Source organism: Lotus japonicus, chromosome 5 (genome assembly GCF_012489685.1).
Source record: "Lotus japonicus ecotype B-129 chromosome 5, LjGifu_v1.2".
Classification (NCBI taxonomy): domain Eukaryota; kingdom Viridiplantae; phylum Streptophyta; class Magnoliopsida; order Fabales; family Fabaceae; genus Lotus; species Lotus japonicus.
In genome coordinates this window covers 24,974,166-24,987,731 of record NC_080045.1, presented here as the reverse complement: position 1 = coordinate 24,987,731, position 13,566 = coordinate 24,974,166, and the positions used below count along the sequence as shown (strand labels likewise).

The 13,566-nt window shown below is 35.6% G+C and overlaps 1 pseudogene; it reads left to right on the top strand.

Annotated features, from left to right (window-relative positions):
- The first annotated feature begins 1,319 nt into the window (after window positions 1-1,319).
- LOC130719372 (uncharacterized) lies at window positions 1,320-6,022 on the top strand (annotated as a pseudogene).
- Window positions 6,023-13,566: the final 7,544 nt, after the last annotated feature.

Genomic DNA, 13,566 nt, shown 5'->3' with positions numbered 1-13,566 from the left:
GTGATATGTGTGGGTCTAAGACCTCCATCACTCCACAAGAGATGATATCAACTCATAGTCGTGGTGAATATCTTGAACTAGAGCTATCGATCATAAATATCTTGAACTAGAGCTATAGATAATAAAATCCAACAGTAAAGAGGTGATTAATAATTTGATTAGGAACATTGTGCATAAGCCTATTACCACGAGAGTCTTGTGCTCTTTTCACAGTCAGAACTAAATCACTATCTCTGTTCCAAACACATTCAAAATCATGGGTGGATTAAAGATTGGGCAACTATGAATTTTGCAGTCCAGGAATAATCAACTTCTTTCTCCTAGTCACGATCTTATGTGGCCAAAAGAATCCTATGTTGCTGGTAAAACGTTTTTTATATTTTCTTTGGTAAACAATATTTTTAATCAATATACTCTAAGAAAAGAATACCCTAACTGGTGACGTGTCCTGCTCTCCTTTTTTAGATTATTTTAAGTTCTCTTCTCTCCTTCATTCTTTGTTACCGCATAGTGAATCTCTTCCCTCTCTTCTTTTTTTTGTCTTATTCATGTTGCTTTTCATTTCACAGTTTCTCTAATTTATTTGCAATTCAAACCAATTTGATGTACTCTGACACTTTAGAAATAGAAATAATAAAAATATAGGAAAAATCTTATCTATTCCAGATTTCTCTCTAACTTTTTACTCTGAATTCTGCCATCTTCATCCTATCTCCTCTTATTTACATATTTCACTTTTTTCACAATCTATTCATCACTTCTCTCCTTTAAAGAACCGGTGAATGCATTTGTTCTTCTTCTTCCTTAGTCTTCTACAACTCATCAAGGTTTGATTTTTTCCCCTTTTTTTCACATGTAAATAAAAAAAAATCAAATCTTTTTCTTTGAAGATTTGTTTTTTTTTATCAAGAAAGATGATAGGCTTCCTTGAATATGTTTCCCCCTTTTTCTACTCTCTAAAGATTTGACTTTGCTTTGCTTTACTTTGATGTATTTATTCATGTTCCAATGCCTAAAGCTTCCTCTTGGACGTTGTTTATTTGTATGGCACCTTTTATTTATTTTGCTGGGGTTTTTATCTTTGGCAATTCTTTGTATGGTGGGGTTTTGCTCACACTTTTGAGCGGTGCACATTGTTCACTGTTTCACCTCTTATATTTAAAAAAAAATCCCTTCACAAAACATTGTTCACAGTCACTTTTGAGTCAGATTTTGAAGATTGTGAAGATTTGAAGCCAAATATGATTTCCAAAATATTATTCTTTTATTTGGTTTTAGATTTAGAAGCCTTATTTGTGTTGCCATTCTCCCTGCAAGGTATGGCACGTAAGACTAGCTCGATTGCTGAAGTTGATGATTCAAAAGAAACATGGAAATTGGGAGTAAGAATAACTAATCTTTGGGTTGTTGAGAAGTCATCGAAAGTGAATGCAATGGAAATGATATTTATGGATCAAAAGGTAGTTTCCTTAACTGAGGCTTCATGTTCATTTTCTAATACTACACTTATTGACTATGAGATTTTTATGTTCCTACTTTTGCAGGGAGGAAAAATTACAGCTGTAGTGAAAAAATTTGATATTGACAAGTGGAAGTCAATGCTTAAGGAGGACAACACTTATATTGTTCAAAACTTTGAGGTTAACCACAATGATGGTCAATTTAGGACTTCAAATCATCCTTACAAATTAGTTTTCATGAAAGGGACAATAGTGCAAGCGCGTCAAATTCCTGAGATACCTCATAATATTTATTACTTCACTCCCTTTGATGACATCTTAGCTGGAGGTGCATCTACTGAAGTGTTAGTAGGTAATGTGTTATTTGGTGTGACAACGGTTACTTTTTTAGGATTCTTTTTTTAATAGAAGTTATGTTGTAACTTATGTTTTATTTGTAGATGTGATTGGTGAATTGTCAGATGTCGTACAAATTCAAAAGGAGAGTGTGCCAAAAAGGGTGGTATTGGTCTTAAAGGATGAAAGGTTATAAATTTATAGGATTATTAACTCTATTTTTTAGCAACTTATGTAATTGATTAGTACAATTTTAAATTCATTTATTTTTCTCTATTCTCTTGTGAAGGAACAATACTCTTCATTGTACTTTGTGGGAGAACTTTGAAGCTAGGATGATAAGTTTTCTAGAAACACATGTAGAAGGTCCTGTTATCATATTGCTTTCTCTTGCAAAGATAAATTAAAAAAGACAAATGGTTTGTTTTATTAATTTATATTTAAATTCTCTGATGCTTTTTTACTTTGTTGTACTAACTTTTGAAATATGGAAATCACTATTTTTTTTGCAGGGAAATATCCAACAACCATCCAAAACTCAATGTATTGTTCGAAATTGTTCATTGATGAACCTCTTGCAGAGATTCAGGAGTATAAAAATAGGTACAATTCTGTCATCTTTTATTAGATTCGGGTTATAGTTTTATCAAGATGACTTTTTTTGTTATATTTATATTTTTGAGTCTATTACACGTCTCTTTAAATTGCTAACAATTTTATAGGTTGGGCTCAACATGTGTCAATGAATCTTACAGTCAAAAAATGTCTCAATTCTCTTCATGCTCTCAATTTTCAAGTGAAGAGAAATTTGTGCAAAATGATATTGTTAAAAGTTTGTCTTAGCTTAATGAGGTTCAGAAGGTATCTGGTTCAAACATAAATTTTTTTGCATTGTTTTTATGTCATCTTCAATTTTTTTAATACACAACTACAAATTTGATCATGAATTGTATTTGATAGAAATGCTATGTAGTAACTGTTGCCAAAATAGATAAAGTGTGTGTTGGAAATGGTTGGAGCTATGAAGCATGCTTTAAGTGAAATAGGAAGGCAGATTGTTCAAGTCTACCCATTCACTTGTCCAAAATGTGGGAAAAAAAACACTGAAACAGTTCCAAGGTTATATACTTTAATCACTATCTATGTTTTGATGAATGCGTTTTTGCATATGATATGCTTTACTAATTGTATAATGTATGTATTTCCAGATTTAGGGTTGAAGTTATGGTATCCCATAACAATAATAGTTCAAAATTTGTGCTATGGGATCGAGAGTGTATCCAATTAGTGAAGCAAACTGCTATTGATCTTAAGAAGCAACTTCTTGATGTTAGTATATACAATTACACAACTTACACTAAAGTCTTATGCATGTTTCTTTTGGAGATTAATTGTTTCGTCATTATGTAGGAAGGTGAATTTGATGCCATGGCTGTTCCATAACCAATTGATTGCATTCTTGGAAAACTGTTTGCCTTTAAAGTTAAGGTTCAACCCGACTACAAACAGTTTTCTGTCACAGGAGTTTCAGATAATGAAAAGACCATTGAAAGCATAAGGGACAAATTGCAAGTTGATGAGGTATCTTTTGATCCATCTTATGAAAAAAGGTTTGGATTTATAAACTTTTAACACATGATTTTATCTGTAGGATTCCCTAATGAGCAAGAAAAGGAAATCAATTAGCTCCTTCCTCAAAGAAGATGATGCATATGAGATTGTAAGTGTCTTATTAAGATATAAAGCAAGATTGAAACCTCCTCCAATAATTTGGAAGTGTGCCGATTGGTATTTATTTCTCTTAAAAGTAAAAAATAAATAGTTTAACATGATATAAAATTGCACAACCTGTGAGAGACTTGAAGTAATTCTAGAACTCCTCATTCAATTTAGTTGTATCATAATCACGTTCAGCATATATGAGCTTGTTTCCCAAACTATTTGTGACATATCCTTGTGGATAAGGCATTGATGGGAAATCCTTCAGACTTCTTCTATTTGATTGCAAATTATTTGGATCATTTTGTAAATGCATATTCTTTGTGAGTTTCAATACATGACAATAGTCCCAAAGATATGAAGCATTAATTGTTGCATTGACAATATCAGAACGACTACCTTTTGGTATAACTGGAAGAATTTGTCTGAAGTCACCCCCAAAGACAATCATTTTTCCTGCAAAAGGAGCATTTACATTATTAGAGAAATTCATGATATCTCTAAGACTTTTATCTAATGCTTCAAAGCAAAACTTGTGTGACATTGGAGCAAGAAAAAAACCAATCATGAAGGTAGAAATTTGACTTATGCACAGTTTGTGTCAAAGTTTGTTTACAAGGCAAAAAAAAGATGTTGGCAACTTAGGAAGCGGGGTTACACTGTTGGACGACTTAATTGGGTTCCTCCAATTTCTGGTGAACTTTTTTACTTGAGAATGATGTTGGCTGTTGTTAAGGGACCATGTAGCTATGAAGACATCAGAACTGTGGGCGATATTCTACATCCTACTTTTCGCGAGGCATGCATTGCAATGGGATTCTTGGAAGATGATAGATAGTATATTGCAGCTATTAAGGAAGCGAAAGATTCGGGACCAGGTCACTATTTAAGAAAGTTATTTTTAAGATAGCTAATCTCCAACAACATTACTAGACCTGAGAAAGTGTGGCAGCAAACATGGCAATGGCTATCAGAAGATGTTCTTTATCAACAAAGAAAGCTATCAAATATCCAAGGTAAACAATTAGTCCTTTTATACTTCATATACCATATTGTAACACAATTATTTGCTTAAAGTTCATTATAAAATCTGATATAATTCATATTTATTTTCTGTTCTTTTTTGGTAGACTTGCAGCTAGGAAGATGTTCTTTATCAACAAAGAAAGCTACCAAATAATTTTCAATCAAATAGAAGAAGTCTGAAGGATTTCCCATCAATGCCTTATCCACAAGGATATGTCACAAATCGTTTAGGAAACAAGCTCATATATGCTGAACGTGATTATGATACAACTAAATTGAATGAGGAGTTCTAGAATTACTTCAAGTCTCTCACAGGTTGTGCAATTTTATATCATGTTAAACTATTTATTTTTTATCTTTCATATTTTCGTAACACATATTTTAATTTGTTGTTCATACGTTGCAGATGAGCAAAGGGATATATTTGACACAATTATGAAAGCAGTTTCTGACGAGCAGGGTGGGATGTATTTCTTATATGGTCATGGTGGTACCGGAAAAACATTTATGTGGAAGACACTAGCTTCAGCTTTACGTGCAAAAGGAGAGATTGTTTTGACTGTAGCATCCAGTGGGAAAGCATCTTTATTGATGCCAGGAGGAAGAACAGCACACTCTAAATTTGCTATCCCAGTGCCTACATCAAAGAACTCAACTTGCAATATTCACCAAGGAAGTGAATTGGCAGGATTACTGAAAGTGGCTAAGCTAATTATATGGGATGAGGCTCCAATGTCACACAAGTTTTGCTTTGAATCATTCCTCATTGTTAATTTTGATGATCCTATATGTGCTATAGTGCAAAGCACTTATCCAGATTTGGCAGAAAATTACTTGAAAGAAGAATATTTAAATTCTAGAGCTATTCTTGCATCAACAATTGAGGTTGTGGACAAGCTTAATGATTATGTTCTATCATTAATACCAGGTAATGAAAGAGAATATTTGAGCTCTGATTCAATTGACAAATCAGAAGCACTTCAAAATCCAATACTTCATACTCTTACACCTGAGTTTCTGAATTCACTTAGAACTTCTGGTCTCCCTAATCACAAGATCAAATTGAAAATTGGTACACCAATCATGTTGATGAGAAATTTAGACCAATGTGAAGGATTATGCAATGGCACAAGAATGATTGTTACACACCTTTCAGATCATGTTATTGGAGCTAAGGAAATCTCTGGAAAGAACAAGGGAGTTGTGACTTACATTACTAGAATGTGCATGTCCCCATAATTGTCTCATATGCTATGACTATCAACAAGTCACAGGGCCAATCACTAGCTAATGTTGGAGTGTATTTGCCTAAGCCGGTGTTTAGTCATGGTCAATTGTATGTGGCCTTTTCTAGAGTTCAAAGTAAACAAGGTTTGAAGATCTTAATACATGATAGTGAAGGAAAACCCTTAAACAAAACTACTAATGTTGTGTTCAAGGAGGTCTTTCATAATTTAACTATATATATTATATATCGTTAGGGAACTAACTATTCCATATGAATATTATTTTTCAGGTTTTTGATATATATCATAATAAAACTTCATTCCGGTATGAAAGTTGTGCTAATATAACAGCCATATTTGCTTTAGTTTAGAATGGTTAAATATTTACATGTCACAATTATTTACCTGTGCAAATGCATTGTTTTTTGCAACATTATCTACCAAGTTTGCTACTTTTTTACACCATTGAAATTTGGAGACAAAGCTTTGTTTGTTATAACTTTCCATAGCAAGTAATATTTATGTTTTCAAAATATATAGGGTTTTAGGTGCACTTACATGATTACTTGACACGGAAGAAGTATTTTGTCCTCATTTGGGAGTTCTCAACTTCCTAATCCTGTAAGTTTATCTAAATCCATTATAAGATAACATGTTTTCTATTAAGAGTCTTTAAGAAACTTTATTACTAAAATTTTCTCATGGAGCTAGAGCTCATTAAGTTTGTTTGAACTTTCCAAAGCAACATTATACAAGTTGCACTTTCCCTATTATTAATATTCATATTTGAATATGATATAGGCTTTTTGGTATGTTTACATATTGTGGAAGAAGTTTTTTTCTCACCTGGGAGTTCTCAACTTCCTCAGCATGTAAGTGATTCTAAACCCATTATAAACTAGCATATTAATATTGAATGGCAAATTAATAACCACATTTCATATTATTTGCAGGGCCGATGCACCATGTTTTGTTGTCCAAATTTACAACTTGCTGAAGTGTTACTTTTTGGAGATTTAGTTTGTATTTTGAACTCATTACAACAAATGCTTTGTAATTTGGACTAATCAGTAAAATATTCTTGCTAAAAAGTTTATAAATATGAGCTGACATTAAGTTTAAAGCTACTCCTTCTGACTTAAATAATTTATCTTATGTATTTAGCTTGCAATGGAAATACAAGTTTCAGCTCTTGATTCTACAAAGTCACAACAAATCATATGAAATTCAAAATATTGTGAGTTATTTACTATTTCACTCATTTCTTTATATCACTTCAAATCTTCTACTCTTTCTTTTGATCTTCTTATACTACAACTGTACTAAGTACTAACTCATTAAACCATAAAAGCATTTCTTTTGTTGTTGCTTAATCAATTCATGGTTGCTAGCATCAATTCTACTTTACAAGTATCACTTGACTTGGGAGATTTATGTTCTAACATTGTTCAATGTTATCCCTTAATTATCACCTGCTTTCTTGATATTGTTTTTACCTTAGTTTAATATTTCTTTGGTTATTGTAGGGGCTGTGGATGCTCCAATCATTTGCCAAGGTTCAACCTTTGTGTCGTCACTACTCGATTCAAGAAAGGTTCTTCTCAACGATTCAAGTGGCCACCGTATGCATATGGTGTTTGGATTTATCAAATCTAAATCAAAATTACAAGGTTTAAATACTCTGGAGGTTCAAAATTACAAGGTTTTTAATTTTAAATTTAAATGTTTAATGTTATTTTTTTTAATCCATGTGTACTTAAAAAAAAAATTAAAAGCCACGTGGAATAAATGACTCAACAAAAATTGAGCCACATAGGCTGGAAACACGAGTATGGACTTATTCTGATTAAAAAAAATTTCCAGGGATTCGGAATCGGAAAAAAAAATTTCGAGGACTTATTTTCATACGCCAGACAATTTCAAGGACCTCCAGAGTATTTAAGCCAAATTACAATTATTTGTTCTTTCACACATGTTTGCTTGGATTTTTAGTTTACATGGATATAACTGTTTGTAAGGTTATAATGTATTCTGTCATCAAATTTGGATCACTGACCTCATGGGTGTTGTGATTCAATCACTTTTGTTCCACGCAATATTTATAGTAGTAAGGCTGAATAGCATGCTTTTGCTTAGAAGCAATGATTGTTTTTTTTTTAAAATGAAAAGAATATTATTATAAAAACCAGAGCCAAAAACACTCTAGGCATGAGCCAAGTACAATCTGAAATAACAGAACCAAAAGCAACAAAGAAACCTGAGCTGTGCTAAAACCCACCACCAACCCACAGAATGATATAGTCGAAATCCCAAGAAGGAGCCTCATTAAAACCTTACTTGGAAAAACCCAATGGGATAAAAACCAAGCAAGGAAAAAGAGTACCACAATTATGGGATAGTCATTCTGCACTAATACAAATAAGCACTACAATCCTTGAAACAAAAAATTAGCACTATCTCAAACCATGACCCTTTGCATCTCAAAATCTACTTCAATTTGCATCATAGCCAACGTAAATCAGCAGCAACAGCAGGCCAGAACGATTTATTAGCAGCAGCAGCAGACACAGGCAACAGCAACAACACAACAGTCAATTTCGTAACAGTAACACCAACAGCAACAACATCAGCACCAGCAACAAACAGCAACAGGAAAACACATCCTAACAGCAACAGCAACAACAGCAACAAACAGCAACAGTGACAACAACAAATAAAACAACAGCACAAAGGCACCAGCAACAAACAAACAAAAACAGCAAAGCTGGAGAACCAATGTAAAACTGCTCTCTTCACAAACTTCCCCCTTTGTTGATCCGCCTAAGCCGCAAACATTCTAAGAGAACCATGAGCCTGACATGTCAAGTAAGATGGGGATGGTTTTGGCGAATTTGAGCTTCTAAACCACGGAGCATCAACGCTTCCGAGCCTCGCGGTCTCAAACCCAACTGCTTTCCGAGTAACCAAGTTCTCTGAGCCCGTGTCGTCACTCCATCTTCTCCCTGTACAGGCTCTAAAAAATCAACAGGCAAAGGTTTTGGCTTATTCTTGCTTCCTTTTGGTCGACCACGCTGTGAACTTTTTTGTGAGGAATTTGTATTTGGTGTTTCCAAACCCGGTGTTACAGAATCAGTTGGAACTTCACAGCCAGGAGAACACGTAAGTTGTTGATTTTGTGATGGCGTCACAGTCGATGCTAAGGCACACACAGGAGAAGGGATTGAAATGTGATGTCTGATTATCTGGTTTGGAGTGGTATGCACAAAAACGTCCCGGCTTTTTCCTTGTTCATATGCTATTGTAGTCTCAGAAGCTGAGTGAAGGCCAAAAAACTCCTTTTGGTTGCTAAACTGGTGAGGCAAACACGCCTCAAATCCTTGTTTTTTGTTATAATTTTGTGGGCCCCTGCAGAAGGAATTAAAAGGCCAATAATAATTTTTATTCTGAAGCAAATCAATGGAATTGAAAGAATAACCTGTAACTGAAAATCTCTGATTTTGAATTTTTTTATCAAAGATATGATTTTCTTTAATCACCATTCCTTCATCTTTTAAACTCTTCCTCCATTCCTCAATCTCTTCCAATGAATAACCTGATTCAATGATATCCTGTAACTGCTCCTTCTGTTCCTCTTCTGCATTGAAGGCTGCCATTAACACATTCGAATTTGAAACGTCCCCACGCATCTCCTCCTTTGCTGGCGGTTTTCTCAAACCTGCCTCCGCCTCCGGCGGGATTTCACCGTCGCCATGGGTCGCTGGCTGGGCTGCCTCCTCTCCACAGAAACGCAAGCCTTCCAAAGCCCCATCCCTGAAGACTTCATCTTCTTCCTCTGAATCAATTTCAATGGCCGATGCATAATCCTTATCGAGTGTGAATTCTGGAATTTTCGCAGCATCATCATCATTAGCTTCATCCTCTTTTGCCTCATCTTCTGCGTCATCATCCTCTTCTTCAGAGTTGTAAATTTTTACCGGCGTGGACGGCATATCCTCGACAGTACCATAATCATGCGCTTCCACATCCTTCTCAATCAAAATTACACAAGAAGTGCCACCAACATCAACAGACATGGTGAAGCAGTGTAAAAGGGGATGATTCATACGAACTAATATTCTAGCGAAATCAGCCCGATGTCGCAAGACCGTTGCGGTGTCAGTTAAAACGTAATTCCCCAATTTGTTTCCGACAGCAGTAAAGAAAGCTTCATTCCACAATCCCATCGGAACTTGCCACAGACGAATCCAGACAAAGTGCGCCGTGCCGAACGTGAACTCAGAACATGGTTTTATGTCAGTAAGCATCTGCTCCAGGAAAAAAGCACATTCCGTTATTGTGCTCTCCATCTCTTCCTTATTCTCGAACTCTAGTAGCACCTCATTCGCACCAAGCGGGATTAGTCTGAAATTAAACAATCCGATTTGACTGAACTCCTCCTGCAATACTTCAGCCGGCTTGATTGTGAGGGTTCTCGCCTGAGCACATCGTTGAACCCATGTTACGTCCATATCTGATGCAGCAAACTGTAACTGACATGCCTCTGAGTTGCCGGAGAAACGTTCTGTGCCCTGCTGTTTTTGAGGCAATGATTGTTAGTTAAGCTATTCTAATTTATTATGCTCGCTTATATTCAAGAATATCATTAGAAATACACATTTGAACGTAAAACTTACTTATCTTTTACAAATAAATAAATTTATGTGTATCGATAATTATTGTTGGTTAAAATCACAGTGATCGCCGTGCATACCTGTGCAACGGCACGGGTACCTTACTAGTACACCCTCCGGTCACTATTATAAGCAAAAAACAAGTTTCTAAATTCATTCAATAAATGATGTATCTAGTCTATAACAATGACTAAATACATCATTTATTGAATGAATCTAAAAGTTGTTTTTTTGCTTATAATAGTGACCGGAGGGTGTATTAGTTAAAAGAAATACCGACAATCTACATAACCACCATGTTGAAGAAAGTGTAAAGTGACTTCAGAGTCAGATTTCACGATGATCTTCCCGAAGCCAAGAGACAAAAGCCAGTCTCAAGAGACACTATACTTCAATAAAATCGGAGCTTGTTGTAAGGCCCAAGTTTTTAAACTTATGCCAAGTAAATAGAATCCTATTCACGATTAGGGTTGATGTATCGTGAAGGGAAACCTGAACTAGAGTTTACGAAATGAAATAAATTTATGAAGGAGAAAGTTCAGGAAAAGTCAAAGGATTGCATCATGATCGATAAAAGTTATAGCACGATCGTTATACGCTTAAACCTAGGTCAGAAACCCTAGTATATAGCTAGTTTTCACTTTTAGGCACGATGGAAGTTAATTCCAAAAATCTTCAGAGAAATGTTAGAACTTCTCTTTTTCCATATATCACAATCGTTTCGAGGCGAAACTCTAGAATCTACGAACGTCCGATTCCAATCATCGGAAGTTTGCCGAAACCGAAACCCTGGTATTTCAAAACCCTAGAATCACCCGACTATGAGGACTTTTTCTATTCGGAACATCAAATGAAGATTCCACACGCGTACACCCATTTCTCTTGATGATTTCAATCTTTCTTCAGAAGGAAGTTTTCTGTTCCGATATCCGATGCAAAAAGCAACTTATCGGGTAAAATAGTTTTACACCGACTTTGCATTAGTTACCAAAAATACAAGGAGACCTCATTTTAGTTTTGGAATTCTTTCGCCAAAACATATCTTAGAATTCACGGAGAATGAAGCCGGAAAAATCAGATTCGCGAAACTTTCATTTTACCGCGTTTTTCCAACCTCTATATATAGCCAAGAATGAGAAAAAAACACAAATATCTTACCCATTTTCCCCAAGGAGGCCGCGAGTTTGCATAAGGGAGGAGGAGAAGAGATTTTGTTCAATCCTTGCTTGATCGTTGATTAATCAGTTGCTGCTTCAAGGTTTCGAGGTATAGTCGCTAATCCTTACCTCTGATCGCTTTTTCCATAGCTTTTATGTAGACTTTTCTGAGCTGATAGTTTTGAGGTTTTTGCAAAACTATCCTGAATATTTCATTTTTGATTCTAAACATCTTCCTTACGTGCCCAAGATCACTTCTGTCGGATTAGTTTTTCCGTTATGTCGCCGAAATTCCGCCGGAATCAATTTATGCCTTAAATACCCATTTTTGGAGTAAAGCTTCAACCTTTAGGCTGAAAACTATCGCCTTAGCTTAGTGCTAGTAGGATTAGTTGTCATAAACGTCGTTGGTGACGTCCCTGTCAAATTTGCTTTTTGGGATTTCAGTTTTGAAATTCTAAGTTAAAAATCATGACCAAAATACCCCTGCGACAGTTTTTGATCCGATAATTTTTCCGAGTTTAGAATACCCTTAGTTACGGCTAATGATAGCATAGGAACCAAGTTTGATCGAAGAAAAATCGAACCCTACAATTACCAAAAGTGGCCGAGCCCTATAGGGGAGGAGGAGGAAAATTCCTTTTTCGAAAACTTGTCCTTTCGCGCTAGATTATCGTACCTCGGAGTATGAACTACTTCGTGTAACCTTAGTAAGTATTGATAGCTTAGTTTCCGATAGATTCTAATAGTATTTCTGTGGTTTTGCTCTAAAGGTGATTTTGAGGAATTCCCAGAGGAGCAAGGCTTTGATTGTGAAGGAGTGATAGAAGATAATCCTGGAGAATCTACAGGTGAGGGCTTCTCACTGAATCTCTAGTTAATGCTTAGGGTCGATGCTTTCGACATTGATTTACTGTTTATGCACTTGTTTGTGTTTGATTGGAAAAATGTTTTCTGAGGCTTCGGCTGACAATGTAGATGATTCATCTACTGAATGCTTTTGTGATTGAATTTCATGCTAAGTGCTAAGTGGGTAATTTAGGATGTGTGATGCATGCCTTATATGCTAAGTGCTACGTGGTTATTGCATAATATGTTGATATATGATATGTTGGTTGATTGCGCTGAATTAATTATGCTTTTGCAATGAAATCTGAGATTCTGAGAAGTGAGAATAGCGGGCAGGTCATGCCGATTTTATTTTGAGAGTTTTGAGAAAGTTTGATAGGACGAATGAGATTCGGACCTTGTTATGGTGTTTCATGGATCGAGACATTCTCTGGAGTCATTTGGGGATTAGGAGATCCCGAGAACTGATAGGATTTGCGATAAGACTAAAGGATACTATTTTGTAAAGAAAACTCATAAGACATTAAACAACCTCTAAATCTTCAATTAATGATAATAAACTCGAAAGGAAGCTTTGGATTCAAATCTTAGTTTTTGGAAAACGAGAAGTGTCGTCGGATCCGATCGTTGAGGAAGTTGAGAAGTGTTGAGTATGTTGATGTTCTTGTGCTGTTGGAGCAGCTGTGTTGAGTATGTTGATGCTCTTGTGCTGTTGGAGCAGCTATGTGTGGTTGGGCTATCCTGGGGATAAGTCCGGGGGATTGATAGTTCCCGAGTATGTTGATACTCTTGCTCGTTGAGCAGTTTTGACCATCGGATTGAGATGAGTCGGATGATTTGGAGATCATCATGAGTTATGTGTTTGTTGTGAGGATGTGTCTTTTGTCGCAGAATCGACTGTTACCTTAGGGTAAGCTTTTAGAGACTTTAATTTAGCTAGAACACGTGGCGACGTGTCGAGTGAGATTCGGAGACGTTGTTTGACTAATCATCCTGCATTCATGCAACATTAATGAGGTATTAACACAGGACGTACTCTGGACCTCGTCGGTTTCCAAAATGGTCATAAGACCCGGAATGCCGTGTAAGAGCGTTTGTAGACGTCTCTTGTAGCAGACCGAAA